Consider the following 24,084-nt stretch of genomic DNA (forward strand, 5'->3'; position numbering starts at 1 on the left):
AGTGGTGGCATTAGGAGGATAGGAGATATTTCCCAAGTCAGCTAAGTTGTCTTCTATTATAATAAGAAGTTAATGTATAAAAATCAAGAAAGTATATTATTAATAGAAATGGAGACAGCCACCTGAAGAAACAGTTCAAAGAAACTATTGCTTAGACTATAGCTCACAGTGCTTCAGGTGAATGCAACTAGTAACTGGAAGTAGTGAAACTATGGACTAACGCTTTTCATTGTAAGCCCTTCGAAATACTTGATTCATTTTTAATATGTGCATATTTTATTTTGATAAAAATAAAGCAATGTTGTTAGACGCAAGGATGGAGCAGGAGAGATTGTGGAAGAAAAATGAAATGAAAAAATAAAAAGAAGAAAGTGTCTGGAGTATCTGGTTTTGTATTCCTTTTTGTTCTGATTTTCATGGTTGATATTCATTTAAAAACCTGAACATTTTTATTTGGGTTAGGGTTAAGCAGCCTAATGATCATAGGAAAACATCATCCAAGCAAGTATAGAAGTAAGCATCGTTTGCTCTTATAAGAAGGAGAGAAAATTCATGGAACGACTGAACAGTTAAAAAGCACAAAGAACACCATTATATTTTGTACATTAGTAGGCCAACAACAGAACAGTAATATTGATTCTTTCCCAACAGAAACCAAGATCAATTTCTTGCCCTGGAATAAATAGATTTATTTCCAACAGAAAGTAAGAATTAATTCTTGCATACAACATTTTCTTGACGGGTAAACTATCCTTTATTTTCCTCAAGTCTCATGATCAATGGCTATAAATTTACTAAACAGAGAGGCAGAAAAAGTTTACTAAAAGCAGCTTTGAAGAGGAAGAGAGATAACAAGCCTGTGAAGACTGCTCCTCTGACTCCCATACATCGCATTAGAGAAGGAAACGTTGTGGTGACAACAGTCAATTAGAAGATCAACACTAAGGCCTAGTGATTCATCATCATCATCAATCCATTGGAAAAGTCTGTTCTGGAACTCTCCGGCTGTATTTGTTCTGATTCATCTAAATACCGAGGTGGTAGGTATTCACTGTAATCATCTTCAAAATTGATTTCATTATTGAAAGCTTTAGCAGTATCATGAATATTTAATGACACTAGAGAAAAAAATAGGCTTTAAAATATATCTCAGAATTGCCAATGAAAATGCTTAGATGGCAAACAACAGTTTCCAAGGTGAAAAGTTTTATCGAATAAACGCAGAGACAGCTGTTTTCGGAAAATGACATTTTCGCCATTCCCAAGTGAGACATGTTCTTACACATCACAACATTAATAGTCACATTGTGTTACTTGATTTAGTGCAACATAATACAGTGTGACTAATGCAGCCCGATGGTACAGATTCATGTAAGAGAAAAATCCATCACCTAGGAAATGTGGAACAAAGATTCACTTTTCTGAAAACAAAGGTTAAATAAATCAAAGTTTTCTGAAGAAGGAAAAATCATGCAAAAGAGAGTTTTATTCTAAAACTCATTTCAATCACCTTTGCAATGATCCCTGGATACATTAGAGAAGGGAATAGGCATCAAACATGAAAGCCTTTAAGCTGTTTGAACTAAGCTGTACTTAGTGCTTCTACAATATTTTCCTCTGTAGTACCAATCTTCTAAAGCAATAGCTCCTTCATCAATCTTATCATGCATTGCCCAGATGACTGCTACACAGGCCCAGCTGACAAGGTGTAGTGTCCTTTCTCCATCAGCATCTCTAAAAATATACTTAGGCTATTGAGGAGATAACAGAAAACCACTTTTAAAGTCCACATTTTATGGCCTACTAAACAGATAGAAATATGGAGGGAAAAAGGGTCACTATAAGCCTATGGTTGGTTTTTGGTTACGTTTATTTATCTGTATTCTTTCCTTGTCAAGAATATATATGCATCCTTTTCTATCTAATAATATGCATTGGACAGGTAACAAGATATAAAAATTGGACCTCTCAGTAAATATTTTGAAACAGGAAAGATTTTATTTTACTTCTCAGGAAGCTGCATTAAGAAATGTAAGAGGAAAATGTCCCACATGGGTATTTGGACTTTACTATCAGCACCAAAGTCGTTATATTCTAACAAAATGAGGTCATTTTAATATCGTCACTTCAGGTATTGCTCAATGAATGTCTTCTTTATTTCCTTTATCTCAACCTGGCAATATTGCCAATTAACTCAGAGAATATTTTAAGTCCAAATGCTAATTGTTAGAAGCTTTTAAAAATTTGTCCTAGAATATATGCCCTTAAGCTTATTTTTCACAATTATTGAGCATTTACTTTTTTGCTCATTACTTTATATACATTATGCTATTTGATGCAGCAAGACTGAAATATGTGTATTATTATTTCAATTTTCCATATGAAGGGGTATGGTAGAGTTGGTATTTTAGTACAAATTTGTCTGGCTTCAAAAATACACTTTTGCATCACCTACAATAGAGTGCTTCCAACATTAGAAATATTCAATAAATAGTCATAGACTTTAAAAGTTGAAAGCGACTAAAGTCTTCATTTACTTCAATGTCCAAACAAGCTACAAAACATCTATATAACATTTTGACAACTGGTGATCCAAGCACAGTAGAGGATTTCATTGTCAGAATCTTATTTATTCAAGGTTATCTGTACTACTGGTGGGCAATTCCAATCAATAGAAAGTTCTTCAAGCTAAACAGAATTAAGCCTCCCCAGACAATGTCTAATGACATTTGCATGTTAAGTTCAATGCAGTCACTGAGAGTAAACTAATTTATTTATATTTATTTATTTATTTATTTATTTTTGAGAAGAAGTCTCACTCTGTCACCCAGGCTAGAGTGCAGTGGCATGATCTCGGCTCACTGCAATCTCCACCTCCCGGGTTCAAGTGATTCTCCTGCCTCAGCCTCCCATGTAGCTGGAATTACAGGTGCACACCACCACAACTGGCTAATTTTTGTATCTTTAATAGAAATAGGGTTTCATCATGTTGGCCAGGCTCATCTCGATCTCCTGACCTCAAGTGATCTGCCTGCCTCGGCCTCCCAAAGTGCTGGGATTACAGGCGAGAACCACCATGCCGAGCCAGATAGTAAATTAATTTAAACAAGCTCTGCCTGTGCTAGATTGTTACACTGGTAGCTTCTAATGAACCACAGCTCCCAGTATTCACGTTCTTGTATAGTCTCCTCTCACACAAAATCTCAGCTTGGTCATGTTACTTGATTTAGCCAAAGGATTAGTGGCAAGCATGATGCAATTGGAGGGTTAGCAAATTGAAACTTATTCTCTTGGAAGCCAGGGGCCATGGTGTAAAGAACCTGAGCTCATCACTGAATGAAGACAGGTCATGTAGCAAGACACCCTGGAGGATAAGAGGTAGTCTTGGACACTGTAGCCTTAGCCAAACTCCCAGCTGATTGCAGCCTTATAAGTGATCATAGCTGTATGATGAGAAATAATTTGTTTTTATTTGTCACTACTAAGTTTGGAGATGGTTTGTTACATAGCAATAGATAATTGGTACACTGCCTTTAAAGGCTCTCACATCTATTAAAGGAGAGATATCCGCAAGTAACTAAAACACACGTACACAAAAGAACAAAAATATATACATTATGACAATAAAATTAGCTTTGCGTTCCTCAAGGCATCCATCCCAACTTCCGTCATGAGATTTTCAGATCTTTTGACTCCCTTAGATGGTGTACCCAGAGTGTGTTATTGAATCAGTTGCATATGTAAGTGGTTCACTTAATAAAATTATCTTGTTAAAGAGAATGTTGATGATAATAATAGTATCTATCACTTATTGAATGCCTATTCTTATTAGGTACCAGGCACTATGCAGATTTATTTAAATTCCTTTAACAGCTTCCTATACATGTACTATTATTTTGCCTAGATTTTAGTTCCGAAAACTGGGGCACAGAGTTAGTTTGTGAGTTTGCACAAGATTATATAGCTATGACTGGCAACCACAAATTCAAACCTAGGTACATCTGGCACTGAAATTTTATCTTTATCCACTATATTCTCCACAGATCCACCTCAGGTAGTACTTTGAGGATACACAGTGAAGTAACCTCAAAACATATACATAAGTAAAATGAATTGTCTTCTGTGAGTTAAAATATGAAATCAATACATAACATATGATATAAAAAGTAAGCAAAGATACATTAAGGAGACAAGATGAGTTTCAGGCTCGAGCAAAATATGGTTGATAATTAATGTCATTAAATACACCTAAGGACAGAGTGGAAGCGATTTAAAGAACAGGCAAATTTAGAAACTGAAAAAGAGGTGTCAAAGAAAAGCAGTGGAAGAGCTAATTTAGAAACTATTCCAGGGGAAGGTATCCTGACAGCTGTATGTTCAATTGATGTTGTAGGTATTTTTCCATGGGGAGATTGATTCATAAGGTGAAACAGAATGATCCAAATATTGATTTGATCCATTCAGCTAATTTTCTTTGTTCTTCAGACACCGTTCTGATTATAATTTGACTTTTCATGACCCATGGCAGATCTGTAATTTGGTGTCCCAGTTTCTGTACTTCAGTCTAATTAAATCTAAAACACTAAGATAACCTTGGCTGACTCCATCAAGGTGATATTGCGCTGTGGTCTTTGGGTATTCAGCCAGTCTTGCCATAGAAATTTGACCTCTTTAAATGTCAAATTTGTCTTTAAATTAAAAGGTATTAGTCTAGTCAGTGCTTGTCTCATCTATATCCACATTTGAGGAAATCTCTAGCCACTGCCCCTATTGAATGAGCAGGGAACTACATACTCCTAGCCTTATTCCTTGCTGAATGAAATGAGGTTGCACAAATCACCTACATTAATAAAGTATAATATAGAGAGGAAGTGTCTGGGCTCCAACAGCTAGCTACCTCTGGGATTCAAATACGAGCTCTGCACAAAGTAATTGTGAATTTCTTTTTTTTTTTTTTCACTTTATTGCCATTTGCAGATACTGTGCTGTTTTGTTCTGGTTTTACAAATTGAAGGTTTGTGGTGAACCTGCATCAAGCAAGTCCATTGGCATGATCTTCCCAGAAGTATGTGCTCACTTCATGTCTCTGAGTTACATATTGGTAATCCTCATAATATTTAAAATGTTTTTATCACTATTATATTTGTTATGGTGATCTGCGATCAGTGGTCTTTTTTCATTTATGAATCATTTATCATGTACTGTTTTCTCTTTTTTTAACTTTTATTTGAGGTTCAGGCATACATGTGCAGGTTTGTTATATAAATTGCCTGTCGCATGGTTTTGGTGTACAGATCATTTCATCATTCAGATAATAAGCATAGTATCAGATAAGTAGTTTTTCAGTCATCAACCCCCTCCCACCCTCCAACTTTAAGTAGACCCTGTTGTCTGTTATTCCTTTCTTTGTGTCTGTACATTCTCATTGTTTAGCTCCTACTTATAAATGAGGACATGCAGTATTTGGTTTTCTGATCCTGTGTTAGTTTGCTTAGGATAATTGCCTCCAGCTCCATCCATGTTGCAAAAAGGGACATGATTTCATTATTTTTTAGGGCTGCATAATATACCATGGTGTATATGTACCACAATTATTTTTTCCAGCCTACCATTAATTGGCATTTATGGTCTTTGCTATTGTGAAGGGTGCTGAATGAACATGCATAGTTGTGTGTCTTTATGGTAGAATGATTTATATTCCTTTAGGTATATACCCAATAATGGGATTGCTGGGTAGAGTATTAATTGTTTTAAGTTCTTTGAGAAATCACCATAGTAATCTTGTGTGATCAGTGACTGAACTAATGACTGAGCTAATTTACATTCCCACAATGACTGAACTAAATTACATTCTCACCAGCAGTGTATAAGCACTCCCTTTTTTGCTGCAACTCATCTGTTGTTTTTGACTTTTTTAATAATAGCCATTCTGACTGGTGTGAGATGGTATCTCATTGGGATTTTGATTTCCATTTCTTTAATAATTAGTGATGTAGAGCATTTTTTCATACATGTTGGCCATGTATATGTCTTCTTTTGAAAACTGTCTGCTCTTGTCCTTTGCCCACTTTTTCATGGAGTTGTTTTTTTTTCACTTATTAATTTGTTTAAGTTCCTTATAGATCTTGTATATTAGACCTTTGTTGGATGCAATCATTTGCAAATATTTTCTCCCATACTGTAGGGTGCCTGTTTACTCTGTTGATGGTTTCTTTCACTGTGCAGAATTTGTTAGTCCCATTTATCAATTTTTTGTTTTGTTGAAATTGTTTTTGGAATCTTCATCATGAAATCTTTGCCAGGGCCTATGCCCAGAATGGTATTTCCTAGGTTAACTTACCGGTTTTTATAGTTAAGGTTTTATATTTAAGTCTTACATCCATCTTGAATTGATTTTTGTATATGGTGTAAGGAAGAGGTCCAGTTTCAATCTTCCACATATTGCTAGCCAGTTATCTTAGCACCATATATTGAATAGGGAATTATTCCCCATTGCTTGTTTTTGTTGACTTTGTCAAAGATCAGATGGTGGTAGGTGTGTGGCTTTATTTCTGGACTCTTTATTCTTTTCTATTTTTCTATATGTCTGTCTGTGTACCAGTACCATGCTGTTTTGGTTACCGTAGCCTTGTAATACAATTTGAAGTCAGGAACGTGATACCTCCAGCTTTGTTCTTTTTGCTTAGGATTGCTTTGTATATTTGGGTTGTTTTTGGCTCCATATGATTTTTAAATAGTTTTATCTAATTCTGTGAAGAATGAATGTCATTGGCAGTGTGATAGGAATAGCATTGAATCTATAAATTGCTTTGGGCAGTATGGCCATTTTAACAATATTGTTTCTTCCAATCCATGAGCATGAAATGTTTTTTCATTTGTGTCATCCCTGATTTCTGTGAGCAGTGTTTTGTAATTTGTTATAGAGATCTTTCACCTCCCTGGTTAGCTGTATGCCTAGGTATTTCATCTTTGACTTATTTTAAATGGGATTGCATTATTGATTTGGCTCTCAGCTTGGAACTCATTGGTGTATAGGAATGCTACTGATTTTTGTACATTGGCTTTGTATCCTGAAACTTTGCTGAAGTTATAAGTCATCAGATTCTCCAAAGTTGAAATGAAATTTAAAAATGTTAAAGGGAGCTAGAAAAAAGAGGCAGATCATCTACAAAGGTAACCCCATCAGGCTAACAGTGGACCTTTCACCAGAAACCCTAAAAGGGGAGTCTATATTCAGCATTCTTAAAGAAATTTCAGCCAAAAATTTCATATCCAGTTGTGAATTTTTTATTTTATTTATTTATTTATTTTGAGACAGTCTCGCTCTGTTACCCAGGCTGAAGTGCAGTGGTGTGATCTTAGCTCACTCCTGACCTCAAGTGATCTGCCCACTTCAGCCTTCCAAAGTGTGGGATTACAGGTATCAGCCACCGCTGCCAGCACCAGTTGTGAATTTCTACAAGTCACTAAACCATGCCCTAGTTTTCATGTCTACAAAACAGAAGTAATAACAGAATGCCTAGCACAAAGAACTGTAAACCTTAAATGAGTCAATACACATAAAACATTTAGAATAGTGCATGGCAGGTAGTAAGCACTCAGTGTTAGTAGTGATTATGGTGATGACGATTATGACGTTGATAATAATGGTATCTGGTTCATCTTGGCTCAAAAAGATGAACTGAGCTGTAAAGAATATGTCTTTTATCATTTACAAAAGAGACATAGAAAAGATCCACCAGTTTCTGATCTGAACTAGATCATGTCAAGCTTACTGTTTCATGAGTAGAATGAGAAAGCAGACAAAGGTGGTCAAGGAGAGGAAAATAAATCACACAAATGGAGACAAGCAAAACTGAAAGAAACCATGAAGCTCCTGAAGCATGAAGAAAGTATCCTTCATTCCAGATTTTCAGTTTTTGGTTAGTTCTAGTGCTTCTGAGGTAAAACTTAATTTGTTTCTTGTTATTAGATGATTATGAAATTGCCAGTTGTGAGTTGTGTCCTTACTGTACACAATGCCCTTCTCCCCAGAGCCATTTAGCTGGCTTTCTCATTCTCGCATCTGCAAAATGTACCTTTATGAAATGTGTATCATTGAATTTTTTTTTGCTACTCCAGTCTTTTCCATCTTGTTCTGCTTCTCTTGGCATTCGTCATTTGAATCTGCCAAATCCATAATGTGAATAGTGTTATAATTGGAAATAAAAAATGATCTGAAATCCACAGGAAATTAGATTGAAGTGAATATAGGAAATACAATCACCTCCCAGACACAGAATGGATTTTTATGGGCTCAGTAAGATATGCCCCAACCCCCAACAGGACCTAAACCAGAAGCATTTAATTACTTAGGGTTATCATTTCATTAACACAAATTCTTGACATTCATATCCAACAGCTGATCCTCAGCTTTCTGTTTATTTCTCTCTTTTTGTCGGCTCCTGTCTGTTCTCTGCCTCTCCGTCTTATCTCCTTTGTTTTTGTTTTTCCTTGGCTTCCGTCAAAGCTACCACTTATAAAGCACTGAATTTTAAGCTCCCGCCTCAAATCTCTAAGGAGTCTGTGCACACTTTCTGGAAAAAAATTAAACTGTATATCATACAGCTTAGATTCTAATGGTTAAAATTTTATTAATGGGAGCAGATTGATGGTATATTGCCACTTTAATTAAAGAGGGTTATGGAATGGCATTTTAAATAGCAACGTCATTTTCTAAATTGACATAGCCCCATTATAAGGGAAAATTCTTAAATTGAACCTCAAGTCAAACAGTCTCTCTTCCAGTAAGATAGGACATTTTAGTGTAAATTTTTAATCTGCTAACAAAATATTCACTACAAAATAAAAGGATTTTCTCTATTTTATTATTTTTGCCTGAATCTTAATACTAGAGAGGCTCTAAAATTATTTCCAGATACTTCAAAAAATAAATTCTAAGTGCTACATGACTAGAAGGAAGCAGAAATACATTTCTGAACAAATCTAGTGGAATAGCTACAAACCACATGTTTCTAAAAATAGTTGTTTCTATTTCTTTTGACAGATACATCATACCTTTTCTATGATCTCTCTTGCATCTTAGAAAGGAGCCTCGAGTCATTGAATCTTAGCACTAGAGAGAATTGTTTGAGATTTACCTAGTGTCAAACAATTTGGTCTGGTAAAGTCAGAACCACAATGCTGGCCTTTAGTTAACAATCTGAGGCATTTTTCAACCATACTTTGCATTATTTGCAAATCAGCTCCAATATCTTATACTACTTATACAAAGTTCTTGACTCAAAAACCTTAGGATGTGGAAGTTTCATTACGATTTTGGCAAGGACATTATGCTATTTTTAAGATAATGAAAAAATCCTCTCCTTTGTCATTTTTAAGATTGGTGTCCTAAAACAAATCTAGGAACATATTTTTTTACAGAAAACTTTTGAATTTTGAGTTTATTGAAAAAATAATTTTGTTTTGCTTTGTTTTCAAATTATAAAACAATTCAAATATGTATACAATAGTAGAGAACATAATACATATATGTTTACTAAATATCCAGTTGTATTAAGTTTTAAGACTTCAGTATCTGTACTTCAGGTTATTTTTAAGATAAAACACAGAGGTGAACCCTCTGTGTATTACTCTGATCCATTTCCCTCTTTCTCTGAAGTAGCTACTATCATAGTTCTCTCATTTATCATTTTCATGAATATTTTATTGGTTTACTGAATGTTCATGTATCTACAGGAAATATATAGTGCTTATATGGTAAAAAATATAATAATCTAAACAGAAGCATGTTGAAACTTTCTTGCAACTTGTTTTATCTTGTTGGTAAGTGTAGCTCTAGTTCATTTGTATAAATGACTGTCATTTCCCATTTTACAAACATGTTGCTGTTTATTTCTTCTACTATTGATAAACATTCTGATTGTCCTCAATTTTTCTTACAAATGATTCTACAATGAATGTTTTTATCACACCTCCTTCTGCATTTGTGTGGATTTCTCTGTGGTATGTACTTAGCAAAATAGTATTTAGGTTATTTGGGGTGTTTTCTCTTCAAAATGGCTATACCAATTTTAGACTCTATGTATACTTAGAGTCCATCAGAATGTACAGAAATTCTCATTTGTCTGCATCTTCAACTACACATGCTATTCCCAGGTTTGTAATTATTTGTGCAACTAATATATATATATATATATATATATATATATATATATATATTTGTTTATTTTACTTTTGATTTCCCTGATTACAATACAGGGGGAATTACTGCATTCGTTTCTCTATTATAATAACTTACCATGAACTTAGTGTCTTAAAACAACAATGCAACTTTGTTCCCTCACACTTATAGAGGTCAAAAGTCTAAAATGGGTTAGCTAGGCTGCATTCCTTCTGGAAACCAGGACAACTTTGCCTTTTCAGCTTCTAGAGTTTGCCTGCATCCCTTGGCTCACAACTCCTTCTTCACATTCCTCCAACCTCTGGCTTTCATCATCACATACCCAACTACTTTCTTATCCTCTGCATCCCTCTTATATGGGGGCCTAGTGATTACATTGTACCCACTCAGATGATCCAAATCATCTTCCCATTTCATTATTCACTTTTATAGAGTCCCTTCTACCATGTAAGATAGCAGTTACAGGTTCCAGGAATTGGATGCAAACAGCTTTGGAGGGGGCCTTTATTTAGCCTACCAGAAATAGAGATTGACAATTTGGAATTTCCTCTAAAAGACTTCATATTTATATCAAGATACCTATTCTTCTCCTAAGTTGTCTTTTGCCTAGGTGATTTGTGAAAGATTTTGTTTTTGAGGGAAAATTTTATGAATAGTGTCAATTATAGACACTAAAAATGTCTTCTAGTCTGTGGTATGTGTTTTTACTTTTGGTTTTGTGCAATTTTAAATTTTTTACTGTTTTTAATTTTTATTCTTTGTGGGTACATAGTAGGTGCGTACGTTTATGGGGTAGATGAGATATTTTGGTATAAACATGCAATGCATAATAATCACAACCTGGAAAATTGGGTATTCATCCCCTCAAACATTTCTCCTTGTGTTAAAAACAATCTCATTGTACTTGTTTAGTTATTTCAAAATGTAGAATTAAATTATTATTAAATATAGTCACACCTTTGTGCTATGAAATACTAGGTCTTATTTATTCTTTCTAACTATTTTATTTTTGTATTTATTAACCATCCACATCTTCCCCACCTCCCCTGTACTCCCCTTCCCTGCCTCTGGTAATCATCCTTCTATTCTCACTCTTCATGAATTCAATTGTTTTCTATACTCATAGAGATACCACTTTAATGGTCCTGGATAAGATCCAGAAGAATTCTTTGGATTACCAGACAGTGACACTTGTTATTTTATCTTACTTTCTCCCAAACAAACAGAGTCTCTCTCTGTGTGTGCTAAGCCACCTGGAACTGGGGATGTGGTGATGCAAGCACCCCTGAGGCTGCCATGACTGGCACTGTGCTAGGTCAGACCTGAAGCTAGCACAACAGTAAGCCTTGTCCAAGGCCCTTCCCTTCAGGGCAGCAAGCTCCCCTAGACCCTGGGAGTGTCCAGAGATGCTGGCTGGGACCCAGAGACTGGAGTAAAAAACATGAACAATTTACCTGATGTTCTATTCTAGTGTGGCTAACCTAGCACTCAAACCACAATACAAAGTCCTTTCTGCTCTTCCCTCCACTTCCCATAGGCAGAAAAGCCTCTTCCTGTGGCCTGGGCCCACCACCTCCAGTCCACAGTGAATTCTACCAGACCACCACCAACGTTCACTTAAAGTCCGCAGACTCTTCCATCAGATTATGGTGAATGCTGCCAAACCTGGGACTGACCCTTCAGGGCGCTGGGCTGTTCTTAGGCCCAGGGAAGGTCTGGAAATCTTATCTAAGAGACTGGGCCTGGACTCAGGGACCCCAAAAGCCTGCTAATTTCTCTGCCCTACTGTGGTCAAGCTGGTACCAAAGGTGCAAGAAAAAGTCCTCTTTACTTTTCCTTCCACTTTTCTCCAACAGAAAGAGGCTTTGACCATACCCAGCACAACTGGGATTGTGCTGGGTCACCCTAAACCCAGCAGATGTAAGAGCCCAAGGCTCACAATGTACTCCCTGGGAATTGCTGCTGGTTTTTCAGGGCCAAAGAGCTCTTCAGTCAGCAGGTGATGATTCCTGTTAGAATTGGCTCCTTCCCTCAATGCAGCGGGCCAGCATGTATGTAGAAATGTGTAGTCTGGAAGCTAGGGCCTCACCAATCTGCCTGGTGCCCTATCCTACTGTGGCTGAGCTGATATCCAAGATGTAAGACAAAGTCCTCTTTGCTCTTTGCTCTCCTCTTTTTAAGCAGTGGGAAGGAGTCACTTTCATTTCTGTGAGCTGCACTGTCTTGGATTGTGGGAGGGATGGTACAAGCACTCCCTTAGCTGTCCCCAGCTGGTAACTCCCTAGGTCATATGCCACCCTAGTCAACTGGCTCTGAGCCCAGCCCAACACCAGGAGTGGCCTAGGAATTGCAGGTTTGGGGTCCTACACTGCCTTTCAAGTTTACTTTGGACCCCAGAGCTCTTCAGCCCATAGTGGCAAGGCTTGCCAAGAAACCAAGTTCCGACTGCTGGGACTGGCAATTCCTCTCTGACTAGAGCTCATCTTAATGCTCCCTCCATGTGTGGGTGCTGACTGAGTCCAGGACGGCATTATTCTCCTCTGTGACCAGGGAAGCACTGAGTTCAATATAAAGACCCCCAGAAGCTGGGCCCTGCCTCCCCAAAATGCACAGATTCTCTTTCTGTGCTGCACAGCTGCTGCCGGGATATGGGGGAGGGGTGGCATCAGTAATTCAAACTGTCTCTCCTGCCCTCATCAATGCCTCTTTTAAGGATATCAAGTTAAAACAAATTAAAGCAAGATGCTGTGGTTGCTCACTTGATTTTTGGCTCTAGTGATAGTGTCTCTCTTTGTGCAGATGGTTGTTAAAATTTGATGTTCCAGTTGGGTAGATAAATGGTGTAGGCTTCTATTCTGCCATCTTGCTTTGCCCTCCCCCACAGTTTTTAATTTTATTCACTATCCCCTAGTTATTAATTTTATAGTCACCTTCTCCTTAAGAGTACGTTCCTTTCTTATTTTTAAAAATTAGTCACACCCCTTTAAAGGTTTTAATGTTCTATTTTCATATTTGTATTCATCCGTTCTCATGCTGCTAATAAAGGCATACCCAAGACTGGGTAATTTATGAAGAAAAGGAGGTTTAATGGCCTCAGTTCCACTTGGCTGGGGAGGCCTCACAATCATGGCAGAAGGTGAAGGAGGAGCAAAGCCTTACATGGTGACAGGCAAGAGAGCATGTGCAGGAGAACTCTCCTTTATAAAACCATCACATCTTGTAAGACTTATTTAGTATCACGAGAACAACATGGGAAAGACCCACCCTCATGATTCAATTACCTCCCACCAGGTCCCTCCCATGACACCTGAGAATTACAGGAGTTACAATTCAAGATGAGATTTAGGTGGGGACACAGCCAAACCATATCAACATTTAAGTTTTTACTGTTCCTAAATTAATTTTTCTGTATAATATGAATAAGAGTAATTTTTTTCCATTTGAATAAATTGTTCCAGCATTATTTATGGAATAATCCAGTCTTACACAGATAACAATGCTGCTTGATTTACATATATTCATAAAATTCCATACTGTTCCCAATGTTCTATTTGTCTTTTCCTGCATTGAGAATACACTATCTTAGTCATTGTAGCTTTAAACTAATTCTTGACCTCCAGTAGAACAACTCCTTCCACCTCGTTATTCAAATTGTGTTGATTCTTCTTGGTTCTTTCTTCACTCTTTCATATAAAGTTAGATGTCAGCTTCCTGGTTCCTTAAAAATTCCTGTTGGATTTTCTTTTTTTTTTTTTTTTTTGAGACAGAGTCTTGCTCTGTCACCAGGCTGAAGTGCAGTGGCGTGATCTCAGCTCCCTGCAACCTCTGCCTCCCAGGTTCAAGCAATTCCCCTGCCTCAGCCTCCCAAGTAGCTGGGATTACAGGCACACATCACCACGCACAGCTAATTTTTTGTATTTTAGTAGAGACAGAGTTTCACCATGTTGGCCAAGATGGTCTCGATCTCCTGACCTCGTGATCCACCCGCCTTGGCCTCCCAAAGTGCGGGGATTACAGGTGTGAGCCACAGCGCCCGGCCTCTGTTGGAATTTTAATTGGGATTGCATTGAATTTATAGATAATTTTGAGGAAGTATCAAAATCACTGTTATTGTAACTTAATTCATGAACACTCTCTCTACATATACATACACACACTGGTTGTTTTTTTCTTCTTATATTTTCAATGTTTTATAATTTTCTCCAGAATGGTTTTGCCATTTTTTTTTTTTTTGAGGCAAAGTCTCAAACCGCTCTGTCACCCAGGTTGGAGTGCAGTGGTGTGATCTCTGCTCACTGCAGGCTTCGCCTCCTGGGTTGACACAATTCTCCTGCCTCAGCCTCCCGAGTAGCTGGGACTACAGGTGCCCACCACCATGCCCCGCTAATTTTTTGTATTTTCAGTAGAGATGGGGTTTCACCGTGTTAGCCAGGATAGTCTCAATCTCCTGACCTCATGATCCACCCACCTCAGCCTCCCAAAGTGCTGGGATTACAGGCTGCCCCTCTGTAATTAAAAATAAGAGGTAATATTGTTTTTGTTCCACTGAGACTGGAATTTTTATTTTCCGCTTACTTTTTCTTATTATTATTGGTGCCTAAAAAACCCTTTTAATAATTTGTCCATAGATGCTATTTTAAGTTCTACATAGATAAGCATGTCTTCAAATAGGCATATTGTTATTGTTTTCTTTCCAATTCTTACCTCTCATATCTTTTCTTGACTCTGGTAAGGACTTCATAGTTTTTAACTGTAAGCACAATCTCATCATCTTCCTGACTCTAAGGAAACCTCTAAAATTTAATAATTGATTGTGATGTTTGCTTTTTTTGATTGGTATTGTTTGCCAAGTTCCCCTTTTCTTTTTTATTTATTTTTTGTTCTTTTTTTATTTTTCTAGTTCCCTTTTTCTTTTTTTCCTTTTCTTTTTTTTTTTTTTCCAGAAAACTAACTTTAAGATTTATTTTTCTAACTTTTTTTCAAGAGGGAAAACAACACACTCCTCGGGGAAAGGTGAGGGGTTGAAAAGACAGGCCCTGGGTAAAAATTCTTATGCCAGCACCTGGAGTTAACAGGCCTGCCTGGGAGAGAACACAGGCACTGCCACACCACCACAGGGAACAGCTGCTGTCTGGGGTCAGCAGACCAGTTCACACGCCACACAAGGTTGCTATAGATCCAAGTCATAAAAATCTTCCAGCTCCTCATGAAACAAGTTGCACTCATCTTCAGAGTCTGTTAGTTCCTCGTCCCCAACTGCAGCCAAAAGCATAAGCAACAACTCGCCCAGCTCAAAGGTGACAACCTCTTCTTCATCATTGTCAAAGGGGCTGCTCTTCTCTCTTTCCTCAATGAGTTCCCAGTAGCGGTTCCTTCATTGGGCCGGGTATCTGCTTGATGTTCCCACTTTCTGTCTCTGTAGCTCCTCTCTACGGCCATCAGGGTACACATGCTTATAAAAACTGTTCCCTCCAAACGGGCAGCTTCCATGTCCATCAAAATACCTGCACGCCTTGTTGCTCATTGCCTCCTTGTATTTCAGAATGAGTTTCTGCTTCTCTTCTTTCTCCTCCATACAGTACTCACTTGGAATTACAAAGTTAGATGTGATCCGACCTTCTGGGCAGGACTTTATGATCTTGCTCTCAAATTGCTTAGCACTCCTCCATTTGCGAATGCACTTAAGACAGTAGATGTGGTTGCAGTTGGAGAGGATCCCGAAGCGGTGCTCTCTGGGGTTGGCTTTCTCATAGATCATCTCCATGCAGATCTCACACACCATTTCCTCGCTGCTCTGCACAGCAAATGAGAGCTCCATGTCCTTCTCATGGGCCTCAAAGCACGATTTTATATGCTGTGATCTCTGGGCAGCATCCATCAGATGCAGGACCTGCAGCCACACGTCACATGAATCTCCATATACACACAAGTTCTCCCGATATCGGCACTCTCCCACTGCAGCATAAGGGCACAGCTGCTTCTTTGTTTCCACGGCAGTTTGCTCTTTCTCTGATTCTTCCTTGGTCACTGAGCCCTACAGGGGTGCTTTAGTGCAGGAAGGTGCAGTGCGGCCACAGTAGGGTTGCCCAGGAACAAACTCAATAGCATTCACCCAGCCCTCTGAACCTGCTCCTACAGTTACAAAGTTTGAATTTCTTGACTCAGCTTCACCCGTATTCATTTCAACAAGTGGTCCAACTATCCATGAGAGACTTGAGGAAGCAGCAAGGGATGACTTTGTAGTTAGCTCTGTAGCAGTTGCTTCTTCCTGTTTCAATGGCTTGCTATGTTCATATCTGCAGCAGTCGCCATAAATACAGTACCCTCACTGCAAACTCTTGTACACTACATTATACGGACTGTCAGAGAGGTCATGCAACTAGCAACAGTTATCTCCTTCCTTACAAACCCCATGCATAAAATACCTGCAGGTGACCTGTTTAGTCCAGCTGCCGCCGCTGCCATCGCTGCCGCCGCCCCCTCGCCTGCCCCCTGGGGACAGAATGGTGACTGAAGGGATCCTGGTAGGGGAGGCCGCTGCGCCGCCGCCGCCGCCGCCACCACTCCCGCTCCTGATGTTGTGGCTGTTGGTCTGAGAGCTGCAGCCTCCGCCATTACTGTTTATCCCACACAGCAAAGGCCCCGGAACTTCCGGGATCACATAGTTCCAGTCCAGCTGTTGGGAGAGGACTGAGAGGCCCGGCGAGGGGAGGGGTAGGACACTGAGGCACCTGCTCGGTCCCCGCCTGCTCCACGTCTAGTTCCCTTTTGCTAAATGCAAGTTTGCTAAAGGTTTTTATCCTGTATGGTAAACTTCATCAAATGTGTTTTCTGCATCCATCAAGATGTTTATTTCCTAATCTTCTTCAACCTGTTAATGTAACATCTTTAACTATAACCCATCCATAAATTCCTAAGATAAACACCTACATAGTATGATCTATGTAGTATATTTCCTTTGAAAACTGCGGAATTCATTTGCCAATATTTTCTACAGAAATCATAGGAGAATTTAGTCTATAGTATTTTTTTCTGGTCTGTCTTTATTTTATATGAAGATTACACTTGTCTACATTCTCTATTTTAAAAATATTTTTATATAAGATCAGGATTATCTGTTCTTAGAATGACTGGTAGAAAATATTTTGTAACAGTTTCGTATTAAGAAAGCTAGGAAGGATAGATAGATGGGTGATAGGCTTGAGCAGAGGGATTTTGATTAATAATTCATTTCTTCAATGTTTGATGATTTATTGACATTTCATGTATTCTTGAATCAATTTTTGTAATATTTTTCTACAAAATATCAATTTTACCTAGGTTTTCAAATGTTCGTACTATTCTCATTCTTTTTTAACCTGTACTATATCTGTAATTATATCCCTCTTCTTTGTGCTTCATATTTTTATACCTCAATCTTTTTAATGGCTTATTAAAATTTTTTTTTGTTTTCCTTTTTATAGACTGCTTTTATAGAACAGTTTTTGTTCCTGTTTAAATCTATATTTGTTTTTTGTTTTGCTAATCTCTACTGTCACTTTTATTGTTTCCTTTAAGCTACTTTCCTTAGGCTTATTCTATTGCTTTTCCCCAGCTTCTTAAATTGCATGTGTAACATATATCTTCACTCTTTCGTGTCATTTCTTTGCTGGAACTCATACATTTTGGTATATAGCAATTACCTTTAAGTTCAGTTCTAAATACTTTTAAATTTTTATTGAGTTGTAAACAAAAAGCTACTAAGAAGTGCAGTTTGTCCCCAAACATATAGTTTTGTTTGTTGTAAAATCATATTTCATCAATAAATCCTGATTTCACTTTTTTTCTGATGAGAGTATGTGGACAGTTATTTAAAAACGTTTTACAAACTAATATGTAGTCAATTTTTGTAAATGCTGCATAGTACTTGGGAAAAATATTTTTTACATGTGTTAGGTATATGTTCTAATAACTAACTGATATGGTTAGGCTTTGTGCCCCTACCCAAATCTCATCTTGAATTGTAATCCCATAATCCCCATAATACCCATGCGTGTCAAGGGAGAGACCAGGTGGAGGTAACTGAATCATGGGAGGCAGTTTCCCCCATGCTGTTCTTATGATAGTGAGTGAGTTCTCACAGATCTGATGGTTTTATAAGGGGCTCTTACCCTTTCGCACGGCACTTCTCCTTCCTGCTTCTTTGTGAAGAAGGTGCCTTGCTTCGTTTTTGCCTTCCATGGTGATTGTAAGTTTCCTGAGGCCTCCCCAGCCATGCTGAACTGTGAGTCAATTAAACCTCTTTCCTTTATAAATTACCCAGTCTCAAGCAATTCTTTGTAGCATATGAAAACAGACTAAAACACTAACTCACAGTTGTATTTTGCTAATTTGGCAACTAAACTATTCTAGTCTTGCAACAGCTTTTCTTTCCTGTTTCATCAAATAGTTTCTGATAAATTTGTGCTAAAACCTCTCCTTTTTCTTCTTTTAATTTTACATCTTTTCTGAGTGGCTACTCAGAATTGTATAAATTTTTATAACAAGGTATCTAATAATATTAAATATCTCTTTCTCCTAAATATCATAAAGGTTTTAGTAAACTTTACCCAATCAAATACAACCATTATTTTATTTAAGTTTTATTTTTACTGTTTCTAAGCATAAAATGGTGTATTGTTGTTCATTTAAATTTAAGTAACATACTTCATCGTTTTGGGTGATTGTGTTATTACTTTATTACATACCTTGCCTCTGAGTTTTCTTTTCCCGTGCTGATGCTAAAATAATCCTTAAACATTCTGTGAAGGTCTAGAGATGGTATACTCTTTTAATATTTACAGGTCTGAAAAGTAACTTTATTTCACCGTCTCTCTCAAATAATAATTTAGCTGGGCATATTATTATGGGTGACCACCATTTTTCCTAAACATATTGACTAGATATCTTCACTCTTTTTTCAGTCTTATACTGTCCCTGCTGAGAAATTTGATAAATTTTTTACTACCATATAGGTAATCTGTCACTTTGCTCTCGTAGCTTTTAAAATTCTAGAAGGCTACCTTTCCTTTCCCCCACTTGTCTACCATCAACTATAAAAATCAACTATAAAGGGAATTTTGATGGAGGGAAACAGACTACAAGATTCAAACTTTTAAACTTGTATTTAATAATAAGATCCAACCTGAGTCAAAATATCCCAATTTACTTAATAAATAATTATGGAGTATTATATTTGCCAGTCAAGCAGCTAGGTATAGGATATACTATGTCTGACATAGTTTATCAAGATACACGGAGGCAGGGGCATAGGCACACAGCAGTTACACTTTATGGTCCTGAATGGCAAAGTTAGCATACACCATTCGTTTCTTTAATGTTGTTTTGTTGAATAATTCTTATCTTCAATTTAAACATTTTTGACTTATTTATATTATGTGATAAGGTTTACCATTAAAGCTCTGACTTAATTTGGCCTAAGAAAAAATTGATGTATGTATGAATAAATCCAGGAGTCCCTGTAAAATAACTTATTTATTTTGCAGCTTTATTAAAGTATAATTGACAAATACTATTATAAATATCTATGATATACAACATAATGTTTTGATATGTGTATGTACTTTGAAATGATTACCATAATCTTGCTAAACTAACATATCCATCACCTCACATAGTTATCTTTGTTTGTATGCGTGTGTGTGTGTGTGTGTGTGTGGTGAAAACATTTAAGATCCACTCTTAGTAAATTTCAAGTGTCTAATATTTCTAGAATTTATTCATCCTAACTAATCTTAATTAATTTTGCAACAAAATGTCCCCATTTCTTCAACTCCCTTGCCCCTGACAACCAACATTCCACTCTGCTTCTATGCTTCCCCACATGTAAGTAAGATCATGCGGTATTTGCCTTCCTTGCCTGGCTTGTTTTACTTAGCATAAGGTCCTCTAGAATCACCCACCTCGTCACAAATGTCAGGATTTTTTTCTCTTTTAAGGTTGAATATTATTCCATTATTCATATGTATCACCTTTTCTTTATCTACTTGTTAGTGAACACTTAGGTTGTTTCCATATCTTGGCTATTCTTAATAGTGCTGCCATAAACATAGGAGTACAGATATCTCTTTGATGTACAGATTTTATTCCCTTCTGGTATATATACAATAGTGAAATTGCTGGATTATAGATATGGTAGTTCTATTTTTAACATTTTTTTAGAAATCTCCATACTGTTTTCTATAATAGCTATAAAAATTAACATTCCTAACAACAATGTACAAGGATTTCTATTTTTTTATATTCTGACCACACTTGCTTTTGTCTGTCTTTTTGATAATAGTAATTCTAGCAGGTATGAGGTAAAATCTCATTATGGTTTTTTATTTTAATTTCCCTTATGATTAGTGATATTGAACATTTTTTCATATACCTGTTGGTCATTTGTATGTCTTCTTTTGAGAAATGTCCAATCAGATTCTTTCTCCAGTTTTTAATTAGATTATTTTTTTCTTCTTATTGAGTTGATTTTCTTATATACTTACTTATTAACCTGTCATCAGATTATAGTTTACAACATGGTTCTTCTTAAATTCTGTGGGTTGTCTCTTTATTCTCTCAATTGCTTCCTTTGTTGTCCAGAAGCTTTTTAGTTTGAGGCAATCTCATTTGTTTATTTTTGCTTTTGTTGTCTCTGCTTTGGGGATTATATTAAAAAATTACGGCACAGACCAATGTCAAGAGGCTTTTTCTTATATTTAAGTCTTAAATAGTATGGTGCTGACATTTAAAAACACACACATATAGACCAACTAAACAGATTAGAGACCACAGAAATAAATCCATCTATTTATGGTCAATTGATTTTCATTAAAAATGTCAAAAACACACAACGGAGAAAGGACAGTTTCATAAATAAACTGTGTTGGGAAAACTGGATATCTACATGCAGAAGAATAAAATTGGACCTTTATCTCAAACTACACACAAAAATCAACACAAAATGGATTAAAAACTTAAACATAAGATGTGAAATGTAAGATTCAAAAACTACTAGAAGAAAGTATGCAGCCCGGATCTACTGGGGAAAGCCTGGATCCAAAATTCACTAGAATCTGAGGCCTTGGGGGCTGGCCTGGTACCAGGGTTCACTGGGGCAGGTCTGGTGCTGGAGTCCACAGCAAAGTTAGGTGCTCACTTTAATCTTCTTTTCCCACACAAAGGGTATCTCTCTCTCTCTGTCTCCATGCTATACTGCCTGGGCTTAAGGGAGAGGTGACATACATAATGTGATACTATCTTTCCTAATCTCTTCAATGCGTCTTATTTCTGTGCTCCATTCAGGTGCTATAATAGCTCACCTGGATTTCTTAGTTCATGTGAAGGTATTTTTGTGCACAGATAGTTATTTAAATTGATGTTTCTATGAGGGGGCAAGTGCTGGAAGTCCTATCCACCATCTTGCTGACATCACCTATAAGGTGATTTTTTTTTTTTTTTTTTTTTAAAAAGCTCTCAAACAAACCAGCGTTTTCTCTAAAATCATTCTGACTGATAATATTAAACACAGTTTAAGGTGAAGGCCCAGCCCATGAGCCACAGACACATAGAACTGCTCTCACATCTATGGATCTGGGACCATAGAGCCAAGTGATGCTGATTTAGCTCCAATTATCTTAGCATCAGCTGTGTGTACTTACGGAGGACATTTGACACAAATGAGGCAAATGAGGTTCTTATCTCCAAATGTGAATTCTAGTCCTAAACACTGCTTATCTCCTACTGCCAATTCTAACTGAAAACATGTAAACTTGACACCTGTGAAGAGGTCACATTTTTCCTTTATACAGAAAAGCAGAGGAAATTGGCCTATAGACACACAGAGAATCAAACATGGGAGATCATACAGCCTCTGAAAGAAAGCCCCAGAAGAAAATACTTGCCTTAGTTACTCTAGGACTTCCAGTAACTTGTCCCAGTCCCTCATCAGGTCAACAAATCATCTTGCCTTTCAGGTTGTGACAGAGCAGAGCTCTTTAAGATATTTATGTATTTTATGTAATGCAATTTAAGTAGATGTCTGCTATTGTCAATCTGAAGAGGCATAAATATATACCCATTTAGTCTACATAATTTTTCATAATAAAGTTCATTGATATTATTGATTTCTTAACAGCGCTATAATGCCTTGAGTTTATGCTGTAGTTAGACAACTCCATGCAAATTTCCCAAAGTGCTATATGAAGACACATCACTGAAGAAATATCTTCTACTCTCAGGGACGTTACAGTCTAATAAGTGATTGAATTAAATATGAAGAAAAACAAAATATTTTAAGAAGTATGTTATGTAAACTTTTCTCTGTAAGCATCAGCATTCCTAGTGCTCATATTTTCCTAAAAAATTTATTTGCCCAAATTAAAGATTCTTGCCAACTTAATACATTATTTGTGAGAGCTTTTTTGATGAAGAAGAAAATGAGATACGTTTTTGTTAATTCAAAATAATATCTCCTTTACTCTGAATGTCACACTTCTGTCAAAAGCTATTTATTTATATGTACCCTCTTAGTTAGCAATAAGAATAATACCATGAGTAAATTACTTGGCAGACGAAGACTTTGAGACCCAGTAAGGTTAGGTGGGTCTCTAAAATAGGAGACCAAGTATGTAAAAGAAGTCTTAAAATATTTTCAAGAAGTCCTTGAGATAATTTTTTCTTCTCTATATTTAAATAATAAAATTAATCACAACACAGAATATGTGATATCTATTACATAATGTTTCCTCTTTTAAAAGTATGTATATTTTACTAAAACCTTGTGATTTATGACTGCAATAGTATATCAAAATTCACCTAGCAAGGAAGCTTCTAGAAATCATATAGAAGAGTTGCCAAAGCTTAAGCTTAATTTTTAATTTTCAATTTTAAGCTATTTTTGAAATGTGTAAGTAGGAAAACATGTAAGTTTTTAAAAGCCATAGAATTCCTAAAATGATTCAATAGTATTAGGCCAGCCATTGGCAGTAACCAAAGGCAAAGAAAGAGGTATGCTGATAAATTCATAAAGCAAACAGTAAAGTCAAAACATTTTATGAATCAGTATCTATAGTCTGTACTAAGGAAGAATCAAAGAGTTAGGCTGGCAAAGAAATACAGAGAACAAGTAGATTTCCTAGAAATCTGGAAGCCTGAGACTTGGACAAGAAGAATCAGGTCAGCCTGAAGGGGATCTTGAAAACAAGAAAAGGCTCCAGCAAAAAGAGAGAGAAACAAAGCAAAGAGCCAGAAGAATAAAAATGGACAGAAGCTGACAGGGCAGGTTTTGCATGAAACATCTTTTCTCTGCTTATTAGGATCTTCAGAAGAAAAGAGCAAATGGCTTTCAGGCAAAGCTTGAGAAGCCAAAGGTTATTAATTCTCTGCTTTATAAGCTATACTCTCATCCTTTTCTTCAAAGGCCTAACATTTTTGTCACTTTTGTATGTCTAAAGACTCACACTACAAATTCTGCAAAGGTGTCCAAACCAACTCATTAAGGATGAAATTATTTTGTGTGAGTAGAACTTCACTCTAGGCTATCAAAGTAATGTGAAGGCAAGTGAAAAAAGTGTATACCTAGTGGCTTTTCTTTTTTTCCCATACTGGGGTGAGGAAACTTTTTTCAAATCCACAACCAACTGTGATCTAGCAGCTAATATTTGGTTTATGGTGGGAGAGATCCATTTTTTAGACATTACTGTCTACTATAGGGAATATAGGATTTTTTTCTGCTTAGAAATGTCAGTTTCTCAGCTTCTTGAGACTGCTTTGAATTCCCTTAGCTTCTGCAGTGATACTGGTGTTGTTTATTCTTCCTTAACAGGGAGGGAAAAGGGCAAGGACACACAGTGGTCCCCAAGAGTCCTTGTAATTGTGTCTGC

The 24,084-nt window shown here is 36.8% G+C and overlaps 1 long non-coding RNA gene and 1 pseudogene across 2 annotated transcripts in view; one reads left to right on the plus strand and one right to left on the minus strand.

Moving 5' to 3' along the window:
• Positions 1–1,007: 1,007 nt before the first annotated feature.
• The window catches only part of LOC116479066 (uncharacterized), a 45,057-nt gene continuing 21,980 nt past the window's right edge, over positions 1,008–24,084 (plus strand). The window contains exons 1-2 of one of the 2 annotated variants that reach the window (XR_004250924.2): positions 1,008–1,040; positions 11,721–11,991. This is a non-coding gene — a long non-coding RNA (uncharacterized LOC116479066). Of the gene's footprint in view, positions 1,041–9,943; positions 10,006–11,720; positions 11,992–24,084 lie in introns of those variants that run through there. The other variant, XR_009209071.1, reaches the window with a different exon arrangement.
• On the minus strand, positions 15,354–16,798 carry LOC116479064 (E3 ubiquitin-protein ligase makorin-1-like; annotated as a pseudogene).

This window comes from Hylobates moloch, unplaced genomic scaffold (genome assembly GCF_009828535.3).
Source record: "Hylobates moloch isolate HMO894 unplaced genomic scaffold, HMol_V3 SCAFFOLD_12, whole genome shotgun sequence".
In the NCBI taxonomy this organism is placed as follows: domain Eukaryota; kingdom Metazoa; phylum Chordata; class Mammalia; order Primates; family Hylobatidae; genus Hylobates; species Hylobates moloch.